The 19390-nt window shown below is 52.0% G+C and overlaps 1 pseudogene; it reads right to left on the reverse strand.

The window, feature by feature from the left end:
- Positions 1-11786: 11786 nt before the first annotated feature.
- Positions 11787-11902, reverse strand: LOC146865509 (5S ribosomal RNA; annotated as a pseudogene).
- Between the last annotated feature and the right edge of the window lie 7488 nt (positions 11903-19390).

The raw sequence follows: 19390 nt of genomic DNA on the forward strand, positions 1-19390 counted from the left end.
ATATTTTAGAGTTGGCTGAGCCCTGGAGACTGGTTTTCCCTCCAGCCGCAGTCTGGTTTTTGAATATATTGTCTCCGACAGATGGTTTGAAACAGACCCTAGGCATGGACTGGGAGGATACTTGACAGCCTGGGAGTCCTTTTTGAGACTGGTTTAAATGAAAAGAAAAAGGACCTAATCTGACTGACCTATTTATTTTGCAAATTTATATAGCTCAAACTCGACCCGAAGGTATTGGAGCACTTTACATGAGCACCCGTTACGTTACACAAGGACACAGTTTTTTTGGTAGGCGCGGTGAGATTAAGTGATTTGCCCAGAATCCCAGGATGTGGAGTTGACCCCGAGGCTCAAACCTTGGTTTACCAGCTCCAAGGTCGGCAGTCTAGCCGTGAGACCACATCCTCGCCATATGAAGCATCTCATATGAAGCATTTGTGCATACCCTTGTAGGGGCAGCACAAACCTGGTCAGATGTGCTTTCCTTGCATAGGTACTGCCTTAACCTTGCAAAAGCATGCCATTATCTACCCCATTTTGAAGGCGATCGATGGAGACATATCGTTATGGACAGACCTATCTGAAATTTAACATACCCCAGTAAAATTCTGGAAAGAAGTGATAAATGTAGTCCTGGGAAACGGGCAACGAGGCAGAGCCTCCGATGCCAAGGGGGGTGGCGCTCTCCTTATTGTCCATATCTGCTGTTGAGTCTTTGTGCCAGAGGGAGGTTACAGAGCTTTCCTTAGCAGGCTTAAGATGTGGCATACTGCATTAGTTCGTGAAGGGGGATACACTGAACGAGTAGGGGCAGGTGTGGCTGGCAGCACACCCCGCGTGGCTGGTGCTCTGCTAAAGTTGCAATCAGCAGAGCAGGAGCCCGCCTGAGGTCCAGCGGTGGAGGTAGATATTGGATCCTGCAACCCTCAGTGGGGAAGGGGGATGAGCCGCAAGAATTGTCCCCTCTCCAGTGTCAAGGCTTACACACTAGGCCCCATGCAACAGCCTGATGCAGGCTCAGCCCCAGGGGATCCACGTGGATAGCTGCCCCCAATACAGTCCTCGGCAGCCTCCAGCAAGGCTGGGGGCCGACACTTCCAGGCTCTCCCCGGCTCCACAAGATTCACCAACTGTAAAGGGAGGGTTCGCCAAGGCTCAGTCAACACCTCATCTGTCCGCTGCGTAGACAGTACAGCAATTAGGGCAGGACCGCGGGGCTGCCAGTAGGGGGGCACCAGAACTGGACCGTGGCTAGGATCAGCTACTTTTCTCACACAAGGGGCCTAGCAAGGAGGAGCTCAGTTGTCAGGGGACCGTTGGGGGCCGAAGCAGTTCCTTCTCCCACAGATGATAGCCAAAATGGCTTGCGGAAGGCCCTAATCATCCCAAATCTTGAAGTAGCGTTGGAGCTCTGATAGGTTCAATGGTCCAAACCTTCGGCCGCTAGTCTAGTTCAGGTGCGGACTTAGAAGTCTCCCCCACCATGTGGTTCCCAGCACTGGCTCGATCGCGTTGCACAATCACTGGGATAAATGGCCAGTCCCCCCCCACACCGCCATGCTCCAGGCCGCAAAAAACTCATCAGCCAAGGCCCAGTCCCCTCTCCTTTAGGCCTCCTTGATGGGATGCAGAAGGCGAAGTTAGCCGATCGAAGGGAGCCATGCTAGTGCCAGCACAAGGGAGGTGGCCGATCGGGCAGTGAAGGAGTCAGTACGTGCCACCAACTAGTGGCAGGGCATGATGACGTACGCAATCACCCAGGGCCTCTACATGGAAGCCAGAGCAGGTCCTGCGACCGAGTGCTGTGCTCAAAATGGTGGGCAGGTGGGGCTCCTGCAAAAAGAACAATTGATGGACAGAATGTTGAACAATGTTAAACCTTCACCCCAGTACAGAGATCTGGGCCTAAATCCATAGTTGTTTTGCTCCCCATGCTATTCCACTTTAAACCCAGCCTAATGCAAATCAGTCTCGACCCTGCTCCCCATGGGAACAGTCCAGACCGAACTACCAGGCCAGGTCCTCCCTGGACCGGAAAGAAGCATCCTGGGACTGGTTTCGGGGTTTAACCTCTCATCAGCCAGGCTAGCTTGCTTTAGTGGCATGGAGAGCACGGGACCCTGGATGCTTGTTTCCGGTCCAGGTAAAACCTGCTTGGCAGTTCGGGCTGGACTGTTCCCATGAGGAACAAGGTCAAGACTGATTTGCCTATGGTTGGGTCCAAACTGGGGTGGCGTAGTGAGCAAAAGAATGATGGATTAAACCCAGATCTTTGTGACGGGGTGAATGTTTGCAATGTTCAGCATTCCATCGATCATTTGTTTCTTTTGCTTTTGTTGTCCTAAGTGGGAAGGGTATGCCCAGACGAGGGTCCTGTGCTCAGTGCGCCACTGGATTCATGCTAGCCTGGCTGATGAGTGATGATGCCCTGAAACCATTAGGACCTGGCTTGACAGTTCGGGCAGGACTGTTCCCATGAGGAACAGGGTCAAGACTGATTTGCATATGGCTGGGTCCAAACTAGGGTGGCATGGCGAGCAAATGAACGATGGATTAAACCCAGATCTTTGTGACTGGGGATGAATATGTGCATTGCCCAGCATTCCATCCATCATTTGTTTTTTACCAACTAGCGGCAGGGTATGATGGCGTCCTCAATCACCCAGGGCCTCGAAGGAAAGACAGAGCAGGTTCCTCGCCCAATCCTGGGGCTCAAAAAGGAGGGCAGGCGGGGCTCCTGCAAAATGAACAATTGATGAACAGAATGTTGAACAATGTCAAACATTCACCCCAGTACAGATGTCTGGGCCTAAATCCCTATTTTATTTGCTCCCCATGCCATTCCAGTTAAAGCCTAAGCCATATGCAAATCAGCCTTGACCCTGCTCCCCATGGGAACAGTCCAGCTCGAACTGTCAGGCCAGGTCCTCTCTGAACCGGAAACAAGCATCCTGGGACCGGTTTCGGGGTTTCATCCCTCATCAGCCAGGTTAGCTTGACTCTAGTGGCATGAAGAGAGCAGGATCCACGTCTGGGCATACTTGTCGCACTCCGGGTGATGAATGCAATAAGAATAATTGATGGACAGAATGTTGAACAATGTCAATCCTTCACCCCAGTACAGAGATCTTGACCTAAATACATTCTGTTTTTGCTCCTCTCCGTGAAGGGACCTAGTGCCTCTCATGAGGTGCCTCCAGCCTGGATGTTGGACCCACAACCACTCCCAGAAGGATCCCGGGTGGTCTTCTACGCGAGGCAGGTAGGGGAGGGTGCTTTTAGAGGTGTAAAAAGCCCACCGGGATCCAGCACCGAGACAGAGCGCATCTCAATCCATTCCCGTCTTGGCCATGCCTCCAATTTTTTCTTTTTCAGACTGACCCTAGTTTCAATTATATATGAGTTGATGCCAAAGCACTCCTACTTCAGTAATTACAAATACAAAAGTCCACAATGTAAGGTTCAATAACAAAAAATGGACGCATTTATTCCATATGAAGTATCCAATTGGTCTAATAGTCTATTACCATTTACAAAATCAGGCAGCTGACACGTGTTTCGCCCATGGCAACTTTTTCAAGGCTGAAAATTAAAAAAGCTAGGTATGGTAATTCTGTCCAAAATGTGTCTGTGTAGTAGCATAAAGAAACAATAGTATCTTGCATGTGAAATGTGAACCGTATGTAAATGCAGTATGCAATAATAAGTGCTGCCAGAAAGTATTCAAAGGGAGGAGACCTTGGTACGCTCCCACCTGTGCGGCTTGCCGGCAAGGTTTTTGTTCGAACACAGAAACTATTGTTTCTCTATGCTACTACATGGACACATTTTGGACAGAATTTATATACCTAATTGTTTTAACTTTCAGCCTTGAAAAAGTAGCCATTGATGAACCTTGCATTGTAGACTTTAATATTTGTGATTACTAAAGTAGGAGTGCTTTGGTATCGCCTCATATTACATTGATGCATGGAAACCCTAGGGATTACTGATTACCTACACCCTGTGAGTGGCAGGGTTTCTGATGCTAAGACTGCACCACCACACATTTTTAGGTCTCGCCTACGCAGCACACATGCGCTGCTTAGGAGACCTTTAGCCATTGTTCAGCTCTTTCTCGAAGCACATACTCGTGCTTGTGGCGGCATACACTTTGCGGGAGCGCGCAGGGGCGCGCCACTAGCACGAGTATGTGCTTCGAAAAAGAGCAGACTGCGCGCACACGCGCACACGCACGCACCACTCTCGGGCCAGCAAACACATGCGCGTGCCTCTCTCCTCGCCCACTCACTCGCTCCGCCCTCTCCGTCTCCTTTTTGCCTCTCCATTAACGCACCAGCCCCATCCCCCAATCCCTGTCTCTCTCCACAGGCATTCAAGTAATCCTTGCCTTCTGTGTTGCTTATTTCCTTCCCCCTTCATTCACACTCCCCGTTCTAACTTCCAGTCCTCATTATAGATAATCGCCCCTTTGTTCCCATAATTCAAGCTTGTTAGGTCTCGCCTACGCAGCGCACATGCGCTGCATAGGAAAGAGACCTTTAGCCGTCGATTCCCTTTTTGAGGCAAAAACGTGCATGCCTTGCATTGCTTTGAATGGCAACGCGTGCACGTTTGGCGATTACCTTGCGGGAGCGAGCGCCGCCATCTGGTAGCAATTATCGCGCTCGCTCCCGAAGGTAAACGCTGCCTGCTCTCGGCCCCACTCCCCCCCACCCCCTACTTGTTTAACTTTGAGCGCGAGGCGCGCACGGGGCCAATGCTTGTTTCTCATCTAAAGGCTTCCTTTTAAGATCCCCACTCTATCCCTATCCACATTTCCTCTCTCCCTCCTACCCTTCATTCCCTTTCCTCTGTTCCCTCACTCCTTCCATTATTCCTTCCTACTTTACCCCCTTCGTCCCTACCCTTTCCCCGTATCTCCCCGCTTCCATCTCTCGATCTTCCCTTTTCTGCTTCTCTCTCTTCCGTCTTAGTTTCATCTCCACTTTCTGCTTTCTATTTTCCCCTTAGGCTTACCCATTCTTCGTTCCTCACCCAACATACCTCTTTATCCTTTCTTCCTTTTCTTCACTCTTAGTCTGACTACATTCTCCTCTCCGCCCTCTCATGCCCTGCTCTCCCTATCGCACGCCTTTCTAATAAGTGGGGGCGGGGCCCTCGCCACATTGATTGCACTGTCAACTTGAGAGGTATTTAAGTCTCTGTCCATTGCCAGCTGCTGAGAACTCTTCGTGGGCAACCACGGGTGCTGGTGACAGGGTCTGTGGATGCTGGTGACTGAGGCATGTGGGGCTGGTGAATGGGGCCTGTGGGTGCAAGTAACGAACCTGTGGGTGCTGTTGAAGAACCTGCGGGTGCTGTTGACTGGAGCCGGTGGGTGCAGGTGACTGGGATCTGTGGTGTTGGTGACTGTGGGCCAGTGGGTGGTGGTGACTGGGGTCTGTGGGTGCTAGTGACTGGGGCCTGTGAGTTCCGGTGACTGCGCCCAGTGGGTGGTGGTGACTCGGATCTGTGGGTGCTGGTGACTTGGGTCTGTGGGTGCTGATGACTGGGGCCTGTGGTTGCTGGTGACGGGTATATGTGGGTGCTGGTGACTGCAGCCTGTGGGTGCTTGTGACTGGGGTCTGTGGGTGCTGGTGACGGGGATCTGTGGGTGCTGGTGACTGAGGTCTGTAAGCACTGGTGACTAAGGGCTGGTGACCGGGTCTGTGGGTGCTGGTCACTGCGCCCTGTGGGTGCCAGTGACTGGGGCCTGTGGGTGCTGGTGAAAAGTGCAGATTGGCTTGTAGCTCTATCTGTGTGGTACTGGGTCGCACATCATACTGCTGGGTGAATAGCACCCTGCCTGGTGGTCCTGGGTCGCACAGCGTCTTGCTGGTTGCTGTTGGGTACTCCACACCGTGCCAAGATGGCATCATCTCCTGCAATGTTGCTGGCATTGCCACTGGCTGCCCTGCTGCTGTCCGGCGCCCTTGGAGTGGGCAACACTGCCACCCTGGCAGACCTCCTGCACAGCCAGGTGCCCGAGAGTAAAGAGGTAAGCGGTACAGCGCGCGGGGTGATGGGGCCAGAGGGCAGCTCCTGCCTCAGATGTGATAGTACCAATATCGGCAACAGTACTCAGTTATCATGCAGCAAAATACATCAATAAACCACACGACACCTTGTTAGTGGAGAAAATTGCTGCAGGTTTATTTGCATAACAAATATGCCAACATGGTGGGTTATCTTACGGGCGATCCCAGGGCAGGCCGACCCTTATGCCACCTGCCCGCCTGATGAGCCAAATTACATCGTGGCCGTCGCCAATCGGTGTTTACCACTTATTGGGAGGGGCCACCCCTCCCATCAGTGGACCACCAGCCCACTCCCTTACTCACGCCCCCCAAATGGTGGGCGGAGCGTTCCAGGCAGCCCCCGGTTCCTCAGATCCACAACCGCCCGTGGGACTAACGGGGCGCCGTAGTTCTTCCAGGAGACAACGCTAAGACATCCCTGGGTATCCTTGGCTTAGCACCCTTGTTGTGCTGCTGCATATAGTACCCTTCTGTACCTTGCAGTCTCTGGATCGCCCTGTAACTCCTCCTGCAACACAAAACAATAGGTTAGATATTCCCCCCCCCAATCCTCATATTGTTCGTCCACAGGGTACGCGGTGGGGTGGGAAAGGCGAGACGGGCAGCGGTCAAGAGACTGCCCAGTGGGTGGGGGAAAGTATATGTACCCCTGTCCCCCTCCCACTACCGGAAGTGGCCGGCCGGAAGTCCCCCTGGTCCCACGCCTTATCATGCAGCAAAATACATCAATAAACCACACGACACCTTGTTAGTGGAGAAAATTGCTGCAGGTTTATTTGCATAACAAATATGCCAACATGGTGGGTTATCTTACGGGCGATGGCAGGGCAGGCCAACCCTTATGCCGCCTGCCCGCCTGATGAGCCAAATTACACCGTGGCCATCGCCAATCAGTGCTTACCACTTATTGGGAGGGGCCACCCCTGCCCATCAGTGGACCACCAGTCCACTCCCTTACTCACGCCCCCCAAAAGGTGGGCGGAGCGTTCCAGGCAGCCTCTGGTTGCTCAGACCCACAACCGCCCATAGTACTAACGGTGCACCGTAGTTCTTCCAGGGGACAACGCTAAGACATCCCTGGGTATCCTTGGCTTAGCACCCTTGTGCTGCTGCATAAAGTACCCTTCTGTACCTTGCAGACTCTGGATCGCCCTGTAACTCCTCCACAGCTCTGGGGGTGGCCACCGTCACAACCAGGGCCCCCCCACCAAGGTAGGCATCTTACCTATATCCTGCTGATTCCTTGGACACTCTCAGGACCAGCCAGAACAAGTCCAAGCCCATACTGGACCGGAGGACAGCTGGTGCCTCCATCCTTTCTCAACTCCCTGTGGGTTTCAGACTGATAAAACCACAACCCCTCTCTTCAGGGATGGATGCATAACTTACACCAGTGGGAATTTAATTCTAGCAGCAGGCCCCTCCTACCCTGGAAAGTCAAATCCCTGCCTCCCAACCTTCGACCCCAGTGATAAGAGGGGGGACACACCCACCCCTGCCAGGGCCGCTATTTATACAGAAGCTGTTCCAGTGCCTGCACAATTACACCACCCCTCGCCAGGGTGGCTTACGGCCGGCTATCCCTTAAAATGCCTTAGGATTCCCATCGCCCCTCCTGTTAGCATGTCCTGCTGAGCCTGTAACTCTGAGGGGGACCCAGTATCCGTGGTACCTACCTCGACCAGTGCTTCATGTATATGCGCCCAGGAAGACCTAAAACAATTAGCTTGGTGTTGGTTCAATGTTAACATTGCCTGGATGACGAGCAATACCTCTGACAAGAAGTGCCAATGCGGTGGAAGTAAGAGTAATCAAGCCCGCCTTCATTCCTCTCACCCAGCTATTTGTGTATAGCACTTGTCGGAGTATGTCCATCACATTACGCCAGTCACCACCCCAGGTGACGCCTTGCCCTCCAAAACTTCTGTTAGACACCAGGGAGCAGACAGGACAGTGTGGACCAAAGGGGAACCAAATGTATAGATACCTGCTCTTTCTCGAGTACTGGGAATGCCAAGTGTCCTCCAATACTTTGTAGCCTATTTGTGCTTAACCCAAAAATTGGCCCATAGCATACTCATTGGATGACATCTTCCACAACCCGCATTGCTGCCAGCCAAGGCTAAAGGGCGGGAGAAATTACACGTTATCGTTACTCAAATCAATGGTACCTGTGTCATCGAACTCAGAAGGACGGGATACTAAGTGGACCTACCAGGATCTGAACCTGTAACCAGAGGTCGGACCCAAGCCCCTTTAAGTTTTGCCGCTCCACATGCCTGAGAAGATGTATCCCAGGGCAGACTTCAGGCATCTAACCCATACTCGGCCATGCCTGAGCTAAAAACACATCTAAAAGGCTTGACAACAGGCTAACCACCAACATTGCAGTCTGAATGTTCGCTGACAACTGTCAAGGAAAATTCGCATAACTGAAGCAACTGGTACCATGTCATCAATGTATCAATTTAACCTTCTATGACTGGAAAATGTGCTCTTGTGGTTGTCCGTATTAGTGCTCCCTCCCGTCCATATCAGCCCTAACCAGGCAACCCGCACCCTCTTGGCACTGGCACACTCCCGCCCCAGCTGACAGAAAGTGCCTATTCGTGTGTAGCCCCTAACCTTACGTTTATCACTGACGGTATACCAGGGTATGTTGAAACTCAGCTAACTCTACTGCTGAGTGCACGTTGCACCATCACAGGCATGTCTTTGCCTATTCCATGTCTGGCTGCAAAGTTTGATGACATTGCCAGCCCCAATCCTGGGCGAAATAGAAGCTTTACAGCTGCTGGTGCTATTGATTGTACACATAGCCTGTTAAAACTGAATGTAATTCCCTTACTACTGTTGTGCACAAACCCACAACCATTGGCTCTCCATGGTTCAATACCTTCCTGCTAATAATGGTTTCCTTGAAGAATGCTGACAAATCTTATGTTCTGCAATGGCGGGACTGCAAGATCTACTGAGTTTCTTAAAGGTACACCTAGTTCACACCCACAAAATTACCACTTTACCGCCGTGTTGCATGAGCAAGGGCAACCTGTCAAAGTATCCAAACGCAACCAAGAATTCTAACCTTACCCTGAACAGTAACCATAACTGGGCCTGAAGCGAGACAAACAATGCTAGGGCAACTCAGCAGCCTCCCTCCGACTTTCATGCTGGTTATATGCTCAAAAGATTGGCAGCTGATAGCTCCGTTCCCCGTGTGACCCCTGCTTGCCATCCTTGCAAGGGGGGGTGGGCCTTCAGGACTACTTAGCATGCACCATTCTACCAGTGCCTAAAAGACCTTTGTCATGCTGCCGTCACCTAATGATTCTGGCCTTGCACTAGAGGCTCTCACTTCGGCCTTGGGTCAAAACAATTCGCCAGGAACATTGCTTAGCAGAGTGTGCTGCAAGGTTCTGCCTCCTCAGCCATCGCATCCAGTTATGTAATCAACACTCATCATTCCACCTACAGCAAGCAGGACTAGGACACCAAGAGTCACACCAGGAATCACAGCCACAACGCCGGGAACGGACGTGCTCACCCCAACCTACTGATGCTCAGACCGCTTGCTTAATGCTCACAGTATGGCAGAGACAAGAGAGGCTGTTAATTTAAAGCCCTTTGCGATGATCGTTAGACAGACCCGACAGGGAGAATCATGTGAAAGGAGGTAGGGACCACCACACCCCGCCTGTGAATCAGCCCAGGTGTATTTTGTCATGACCCCTACTAAGCCCTTAGAGATCACCATCAACAACCTGCAGTGGCCAGGTGGCAGGCACCCAGCGGGACCTTCAAATCCCATTCCCTCTCCAACTCCTTGCCGCCTGGCGGCACTCCCTGCTGCACGTGTCTTTGCTGAAAATGTGTGGTTACCTCACATCGGGGGTCGGTGGAACGTATAACATGTCCCGAATGTACAATATATGTGATGGTGTGCAGGCGTATAGGAATCCGAACCTAATAGCAACTGTGCATAGGACTTTAGTATTCAAAACTGTGACCTATAGATTATGCACGGTGCTTTGCAGCACAGCTTGGCCCATCTGATCAACTTTACAAACCCTGGAAGCAAGCCTTTGCTGGTTACCCTCAGATCCTTGCCGTGCACGCCTTAACACAGGGAGCTCCCTTACTAACGGAGCATTTGTCCACAAAGAACTGACATCTGCATCCCCCTTCCGGATGACGATATATGTGCTTAATGCTAGCCGGCTTTGCTGCTAAGTGTCCCAGGTCATGCAATGCTATAGCCAACCAGATTATCTACTTTCTCTGACCGCAAGTGAAAGGATAATGTATTCACCAAACCCAATGTAAACTACAATTGCAAGCGGCACTTGTCAGGAGACATTCAACATCTGTCCTTGAAGCGCAGCAAATGTGGCAATCGAAATTACAGAGCTGACAAGCCTCTATTTCTCTTGACTCCAAATATGACAAATGAGGCAATCCAGCCCCCCCCCACTCCCCCTCCAAGGCTAAAAGGATGGCTTGGGCAGGAGCATGGCTGACTGTAACCGACAAACCAAATCCTACCACAGGTAAGCACACAGTTACTGTGAAAATGGGTACCCTTACATTCAACAGGAGCCAACAAAAGACCGTCATGATAGCCCTAGTGGTATCGGTTCAACTGCCTCACTCATAAAATTACCGGACAGTCAAAGTAAAGCCCCCTCCTGTATACTCATGTAAAGCTTTTAGGTTGGCACTGGGCAACATGCCCACAATCAGTTAATGTCATTTTGGGTCGAACAAATGACTGTCCTGCCGTTACATAATGGAGTCTTGGAGCAGACCTGGAACCCGGTGCTCCTGGGGTTGCACGCTGTGTTTCAATCAGACAGACATACTGCACGGTTCAAGTATGTATAGAGTGTATCACTGTGGCTTTATGTGGCCGGGGAGAAATATGTATGGGTCCCTCCCCCTGGAGTATTGAATACCCAATAGTGAATCCAATATAATATAAGTCTCTGTTGTTCCATCACTGTCTTGTAAATACCTGAAACTACCCTTACGCGGAGTTACTCTCATGCGCACATGCTGCCCAGGTATAGAGCGTTGAATATAATCGCCAGGTGTGTCGCAGGTTGACCCATTCAGGTGCTTAGGCACGGGTGGATTGTGGGAACTCTCCCCTGAGGGCAGACCACTAGCATCTAAGTACTTACTGAATGCAAATACCTGCTCCAGCCCCAAATTAAGGCCGAGCTGGCCGCCACTCTAGCCAGCTCCCGCTAGGAGCCCCCCCCAGTTGGCTTGGAGCCTCTGAAACTTAGACCTCCCTTACACCACTGCATTATCCATCCGCAAGGTCGCTGGACATACAACCCGCTAGGCCCGGTGTAAAGTAACTGCCCCTGGTACAACAGCATAAACGCGCAAAACACACCAAGCTACCCCCGACTGTGCCCTATCCCAGTACAGCGTATAGCTGTGACAAGTCCCATGGCTGGGGTCAACAGCGCAGTGAAGGCCTAACATCACGGCAAGTGTGGGGGGGGCCCAAGCCCTGTCGCTGTACCAGCCGCGCAGCAGTCCCCTCGTGCCCCACAGACAGCCGCCGCACCTAACTCAGGCCCCGTCGATCGACCATACCCCAAACACGTGGCTTCAGGAATATCCTGTGGTATCTAGACGCGCAGTCTTAGTGGGAGTGCAATCGAGACTAAGCCTGCGGGATGCTCTGATCGAAAATGCCTACAGCACCTGGTATTCCCAGGCGGTCTCCCATCCAAGAACTAACAGGCCCGACCCTGCTTAGCTTCCGAGGTCGGACAAGATCGGGCGCATTCAGGGTGATATGCGTAGGCATCAGAGCATGCCTGTTCAGGCCTCTTGTGCTAACGCCGCCTGAAAAATTACTCAGGAGCCCCCGCGGGCGCCACCCCGCACTCCGAGGCCTGGCCGACACGGGGACTCGAACCGTGGCCACGAGAAAATTGCTGCAGGTTTATTGAAGGCCATAGTGGGGGAGGAGCTACCCTGCCCATTCCGATGAGAATCAGAAACGCATAGGATGCGGCATGGATCCCGGGTGGAATCGCCGTCATGCCTGTTCACGGAGGGGGGAGGGCGGGCGGCGCGAACGTACGGTGACGTCGCCGGTTCCCCTCCCCCCCCCTAGACCTGGACCGAGCCATGCCTGGAGTAAATGCATAAATATATAGCGCAAACTCAACCCGGAGGTATTGGAGCGCTTGACATAGCCCCGTATTTACATGCCAATTCCGAGTGTCCAATAGGTACGTCGGTCCGCCTGAAACTCGTGGCCCCGCTAATATTCCTTGCCCCGGCCAGAGGGGGAGGGCGACGGGCGGGTCGCCACCAGCCCAGGCCCAAGGCTCGCCTCAATGTCAGAAGCCCGCTCGAAACAGTACTCAGGAGCCCCAGCAGACGCCACCCCGCACTCCGTGGCCTGGCCGACACCGGGACTCGAACCGTGAGCCCCGTGTGTCTAACACAATCACCCTGGCTGCGGACGGGACGCGGCTCGACCCTGCTTAGCTACCAAGGTCGGCGAGATCGGGCGCAAAACAAACACATCTTTAACTTCCTCACGTGTTTTTGTCCCACTTGCCTGTTCTGATGCTAGCCTCAACTCGTGCACTGGCTTTTTTGCATATTTACATAACGCGAAATTGACCCGCAGGATTGGAGCGCTATACATGAGCACCGTATTTACATTACACAGAATTGGAGCGCTATACCTGAGCACTGTATTTACATTACACAATCTGGCACGGGGGATTAAGTGATTTGCCCAGAGTCACAGGATGTGGACGCGACCTCGAGGCTCGAACCCTAGTTTCCCCACACCGAAGTCGGCAGATTAAGCCGACGGACCACATCCAAGGCGTGCAGCCTGGCCCATCTCCGTAGCGCCGGGGGCTGTGAGCCAGGTGCTCGCCGTAAGTTAATATTTAGCCGCGCTGCCTGCTCAGGTGTCCGGTGCCCGCGGCCGCCTGAGCCCCGCACATAAAAAACGGGCGGACTCGACCTAGAGGCCCTGGAGCTCCAGCGTGAGCACCGATGCCCCTTGAAGGAGAAATTTCCCGAGATTATGAATCTCACGGACAACAGACATTTCGGAGCTGTTGGTGGGACTACAAACCTTGCATTGCAGGGGACTGTCGCACCAAGGACACTCGACACTGCCTCCGAGCTACAGCGTCCGGCAGAAATCCTCCCCTCACCCGTTGCCCTACAGATATACTAAGGCCCCACCGCGGCAACAAACCAGCTCGCGACCCTGCGAAATGCGCACATATCCGGCCGACCGCGCCCCAAGCCCGTGCCACCCTAATCAGTCCGAAAGGCCAAAAGCCCACCAGGGGTCACGCACGAGGCTCGCGCCTCCCTCGCCCGTGGCAGTCCCTACCACAGGGCCCCGTACCTAGTGCTGCCCAAGGACAGGGCCGGGGCGGAGGAAGGGTAGCAAGCAGGACTCACCGTTCTCTGGGGGCAACGACGAAATGACGACGAGCGACCCTCTGGCGTGCGAGGAGGGATGCGGCGTGCGAGGCGAGACGGGCCGCGGTCAAGAGACTGCCCAGTGGGCGGGGGAAAGTATATGTACCCCTGTCCCCCTCCCACTACCGTAAGTGGCCAGCCCGAAGTCCCCCTGATCCCACGCCCAGGGAGCCTAGTCGGCAGACTCCAGTGCCTTCCTGTGGCACGAGGGCGGCAGCCCTGTTGAGGGTCCCCTACGTGGCCCCCCGGGCAGCCTTGGCAGGAATCCGAGCCGTAGCTTCAGTGCCAGGAGATGGGAAGCGAGGTTCGAATCTCGGCATCGGCTCAACAACCCGTGACCCGGGGCAAACCACGCCATCATTATCACTATGTGCCTAAAAAGAAGGAAAATGGGTGATAAAGTCTGACACTGTCATAAAGCGCTCTAATGTCCTTGGGTCAGGTGTGCGCTATAAAAAAGGTTAACTTATCTGGTCATAACATAGCTCCAGTGACACGGCAGCAGTCATGGCAGGGACTCAAAGCGCATGGCAAGGTTAGAGATCATAGCTCCGGTGTCCAGAATACAGGCCTCGGGTGTGACGTCAGAGTCGGGGCGAGGGTCCACGCGGTAATATCAATGCCAGACGTGGGGGCACATGGGGTATCTTCAAGGGCAGTGTGGGGAGTCCAGTGCGTAACATCAGTGCCGGTGGGGGGACGGTCAACGTACAGGGGCCGGTTTGATGCAAGGGGTGAGGGCACAAGTGTATGGCGGCCACGTTCTACAAACCACGACAATGAAATCCACTTTAAGTAGAGTTTATTTAGTTCATATCCAGGAACAGGTGAGTGCGGCCTGGTTAACCTTGCAAAATTCTTCCTTCAGCAGTGCTTAATTTGCAAAATAATACGTTCCGGGGCCCTCACCAGGAAGCCACTGCAGCTGGCACCATTCATCGCCCCTGTCATTGCTGTCAAAACAACCTCTAACCATCTCTCTCGCCTTCAAGTGCAACAGTTCGGATCAGTCCATATCCCCAAAGCTTAAGGAATGGCTGGGGAGGTAGGTATTAGTAATTCTTAATGTAAATTGTATTCATCACCAACCGTTGTTCTGCTCTTCTCTAGATTATTTGAGTAGCGCCACCATGTATCAGACTGTTATAAGTGCGGTGTTGATAATTAAGTGCCGGTGCCGAGCACCGGAAATCAATTAAATGAGGTGCTCAGCACGGGAAACCACCGGCTCAAATTAAGCACCTCTCTTCTTCCAGTCTTCACGTCTGCTGACACTATGGCTTCCCGTTTCTTCTTACGCCTCTTTCTAGTGCCAGTTTCCCTCAGTTCCGAGTTCTTGAGAACAATAAATCTGTTCGTGCCTTACTACGTGTATTACATTCTACACCTCATTCCACAACCTGTAAATTCTACCATTACAACACCACGGTGTAGCAGGCGAGGCGCCGAGGGTATTCAGATCACCTCAGCTCCAGGGGAGGAACCGGGAATTCTCTGAATTGGACGGTGGGCGCTTGTTCTGGCGGATTAATACATTCAACCGTCCATACAAAAGGGACACGGAAGATATGGAAAGAGGCTGTATCCACTTCCGGTGTAACAGACCCTGTTCACATCCAGATAAAGCCTACTCAAGTAAATCGCGCAATAAGACAAACCACACAAATTTGACTTAGCAAAAAAGGTCACTTTATTAGGACAGGTAACCAAGAACAAACTTATTGAGACAATATACACATTATCAAAATGCTTTCAAACATTTTTGCCACAACAAGTCCAAAAATACCCAAACCAAAATGTACCATAAAATACCCCATGTACTGCCCAATGGCATCATTTCCTTTTTCACCATTTTGGTTTACCTGTCCAGCTTTTCTTCCACCCTCCCCCCGCCCCAGAGGGAAGGATAAGCCCGCTACAGACTATCCAAACCCTCAAAAAAACGCCGCACAGGAAAACCCAAAGAGTTTTCCTGGCCCCACCAAAAAGAAAATTGCTTAAAACAAACATATTCTACTTTAAACGTTGGTCACACCAAAGATTCTCATTCCAAAAACCCGCCAGTAAGTCCCTTAATTCCATCATATAATAAGCTTGTCCTATCTGGGATAAATGTACCCCATCCTCCTGAAAAAGATGATGCTCGACACTGGTAATGTTATCATGAGACAAAACCTGAATACCCATTGCATTGCAAAAAAATTTCACCGCACGGGTTAGTTTTTTGCGAGCTTTTTCCATGGCCGAATGATTGCGAGCCCCCCTCCACTGTTGTCTGTAAATAAATTCGGACCACACCAGAGACGTACCCACCCAGTTATTCTTGATGACTGCTAGATCCAATTTCATTTGCTTCAAGAGCAATAGCCCAGATAAAGATACAAGATCATTCTCACCTAAATGTATTATTAACAAGTCTGGAAAACCTCTTTCAGCTGATAATTCAGATAGCGTAGAAAACAAATTGCTCCACCTCATCCCACCTTTACCCTTCCATAAAACTTCGTGGCCCTTGCTAGGAAGTCCGAGTGACCTGCCGTAGATCTGCCGTTCTGCAAAGACAGCAGACCACTTGACGAAGGAGTGACCTATGATCCAAGTAAGCATTTTTGAGGGGAAAGAATTGATGGCAGAAAAAGCAAAATTAGCCTGCATCATAGCAAACGTATATGTTATCACAGTCTGACATAACGAGAATGTGAGAGGGATGGGCGGAAAACAAAGCGAGGAGGCTTTAAAGAGGGTTTAATGGTGGCGTCATTTATTTCACCCAGTCAAGTAAGGTAAACTTTGGGACAGTACAGGTGATGGTAGGCAGTAACACTGTTTCAGACTCCGGGTAGGTGTCAGGAATATCCGGTGGAAACTTGGTTTGTGATCTTCTTTGAACGTGATGGTACAGCCCCCGGCCACAGGATCCAAAAAACAAAGAGAAAAAAACACGGTCACTGCACTTGTCCTGTAATGCTCTATATCGAGTCACCTCCTTTTATAGGTGCCACCACCGATTTTAGTGCTCTCTTATCGGAAAAAGGGTGAGTTATTGGTGATACCCAGGGCGTTGTGAGGGTCAGAAGGATGGTCGGGTTCTAGTGACGCTAAGCCCCCCCCTAAGAGAGCCCTCTCGCTTTCGCTGGGAGCTAGGTAGGCGTAGGCTGGTAGCGAACGTGAAAGGATACCAGATAACTGTGAGGGGTGATAGGGTTGTGATGGGAGAAAAAAGAAAACAACTGTGGCTTTTCCCTCCCCGTTCCCTCCCCTTCTCTGCTACTGCACAGAAACCCACCCCCTCCCTCTCTCTATGTTCCGATCCCTGCCCGGATCCACGTACCGTGGGGGCCGCAACTCTCCTGAGTTACGGCGGCGTTACAGCGTCGTCCGGGGGTGTCCACCAGTCCTCGGTCCACTGCTCCCCTTCGCTGGCTTCGTTCTCCGTCCCGTGGGGATGCGACTTGTCTGCGTCCCGTCCTCGTTCCTCCGGTCTCTCGTCTGCTTCTCGTCCTCGTTCCTCCAGTCTCTCTTCTGCTTCTTGTCCTCGCTTCTCCGGTCTCTCGTCTGCTTCTCGTCCTCGTTCCTCCTGGGTGCTTCGCTCTGTTCGTTCGTCCTCCCGTCTCCTGAACACGCACACCTCGGCATCTTCCGGGTTTGCCTCTTCTACAGGAGACTCCGCCCCTGCTCTCGTTGCTGTGTCCTCCCATAGGCTCTGGTCCTGACAGGGTGGTTCGTCATCCTGCAGAGGGGAAGGACCGAAGTGGATTAACTCCTTCCGTGCCTTGCCGTGGTGGGCCCCGTCCTCAGTCTCACATCTCCTTTCCCTTACATTCTTGTCCTCAAGAATACATCCTAGGGGATATCGGGAGAGGTAATCGGCGTTAGCTTGCTCTTTACCCTTCCGGTGCTTGGTTTGAAACCGGTAGGGCTGTAATGCTAAGAACCACCTTAGGATTCGGTCATTGTGTCCCTTATTTCGGGCCATCCATTCAAGGGGGGCATGGTCGGTAAATAGTGTGAACTCCCTCCCTTCCAGGTAGTACCTCAAGGAGTCAATGGCCCACTTGATGGCGAGGGCTTCTTTCTCTATGACCGCGTAGTTTTTCTCGCGGGGATACAATTTCCTGCTTATGTATAAGACAGGACGCTCCTGTCCTTGCTGGTCTGTTTGAGACAGTACGGCGCCTAGACCAGTGTCGGATGCGTCTGTTTGCCAGATAAAGGGCCGTGCGTAGTCAGGACTGAGTAAAACAGGGTGACAGGTTAAGGCCCGTTTCAGGGAGTGAAAAGCGTGGAGAAGGTTAGGGTTGGGATATTTTAAGTTTTTCTCCGTCTGAGTATTCTTGCGGAGTAGATCCGTGAGAGGAGAGGCTTGTTGGGAGAAATTGGGGATGAATCTTCGGCATCAAGAGCACATAATCATGGAGTGCAAAAGAACGGGGTTTTGTTTTTTTATCGTATTGAACTTTTTGGGAGGCCTGTGCCTGCTCCATGTGGGTTTGTACTATGCTTCTGATCTGTCCTAGATGGGTCTTTAGGTTCATCACATATTCAGGTAGAGGTTTTTCCCCTGCGGTATCTTCTTCCCACGCTTCTCTTAGCATGTCCAACAGAGTACGGGGCTGTCGACCATATAAGCGTTCAAAAGGGGAGAACCCCGTACTTTTTTGGACCTGACATCTAATAGCGAAGAGAGCCAAAGGGAGCATGTCCTCCCATTTGCGGGTCTCTAAATTTAGCAATTTCTTCAGGGTAGTCTTAAGGGTGGCATTATAGCGTTCCACCAACCCATCCGTTTGGGGGTGGTACGCTGAGGTTCGTATGTGCTTTATGTTCAAGGAGGCACATACCTCTCTCATGAGGCGAGACACAAAGGGAGTGCTTTGATCCGTGATTAGCTCTTTAGGGAACCCTACTCTCGAAAATATGTTGATCATAGCCTTGGCGATAGTAGCTGTGTTCGGGTGACGTAAGGCCACCGCTTCCGGAAACCGGGTGGCATAGTCAACCATTACTAGAACAAAGCGACAGCCACTGCGGGAGGGTAACAGGGGACCTATAATGTCCATGCCTACACGGGAGAAGGGTTCCTGTATAATGGGTAAGGGGTGTAACGGGGCTCTAGCAGGTAAGACCCTACTGTTTTTTTGGCATACGGCACACTCCCTGCAGTATTTCCGCACTTGGGAGTAGACCCCTGGCCAATAAAACCTTTTCAGTATGGTATCCTCGGTTTTCTCCTCCCCGAAGTGTCCCCCTAATAGGTGACTGTGGGCTAGAAACAGGGCTTTCTCTCTGTAGGCTTGTGGTACTAACAGTTGTATCGGGGCGTCCCTCCCTCCCTTACGATATAGGAGACCTTTTTTCTCGAAGAATTGGGGACCTACATGAGAAGGGTCCTCTTCGTCTGTGGCTTTGTTCCAGGCCTCTCTTAAGGCAGGGTCCTCTCTTTGAGCCTCTCGAAACCCGGGCTCCATCGCCCATACGAAAGCGTCTTTTCGCTGGGTCAAATTGACTTGGGTCGCATAATGTCTCTTTTCTCTTTTTTTCTGTTTCCCAGTTTTCCAGGCTTTTCCCGGTATTGTCTCGGATACGGAAACCTGGGAGAAGGGTGCGGTTTTTCTCCATTCCTCCCCTTCGGCCCATGTCTCCTGGACCAGATCTGGCATGTGGGGGTAATCGTTGCCTATAACAAATGGTTCAGGTAGGCGAGGGATGAGGCCTACTGTTAGGGGTACTGCGGTCATGGAGGGGTGGTGTTGGACCTCAATTTCCGTAGTGGGATATAGTCGACTGTCCCCATGCACACATTGGATGGTTATCTGTCCTGTGGGGAT

Source organism: Triturus cristatus, chromosome 2_1, assembly GCF_964204655.1.
Source record: "Triturus cristatus chromosome 2_1, aTriCri1.1, whole genome shotgun sequence".
Taxonomy (NCBI): domain Eukaryota; kingdom Metazoa; phylum Chordata; class Amphibia; order Caudata; family Salamandridae; genus Triturus; species Triturus cristatus.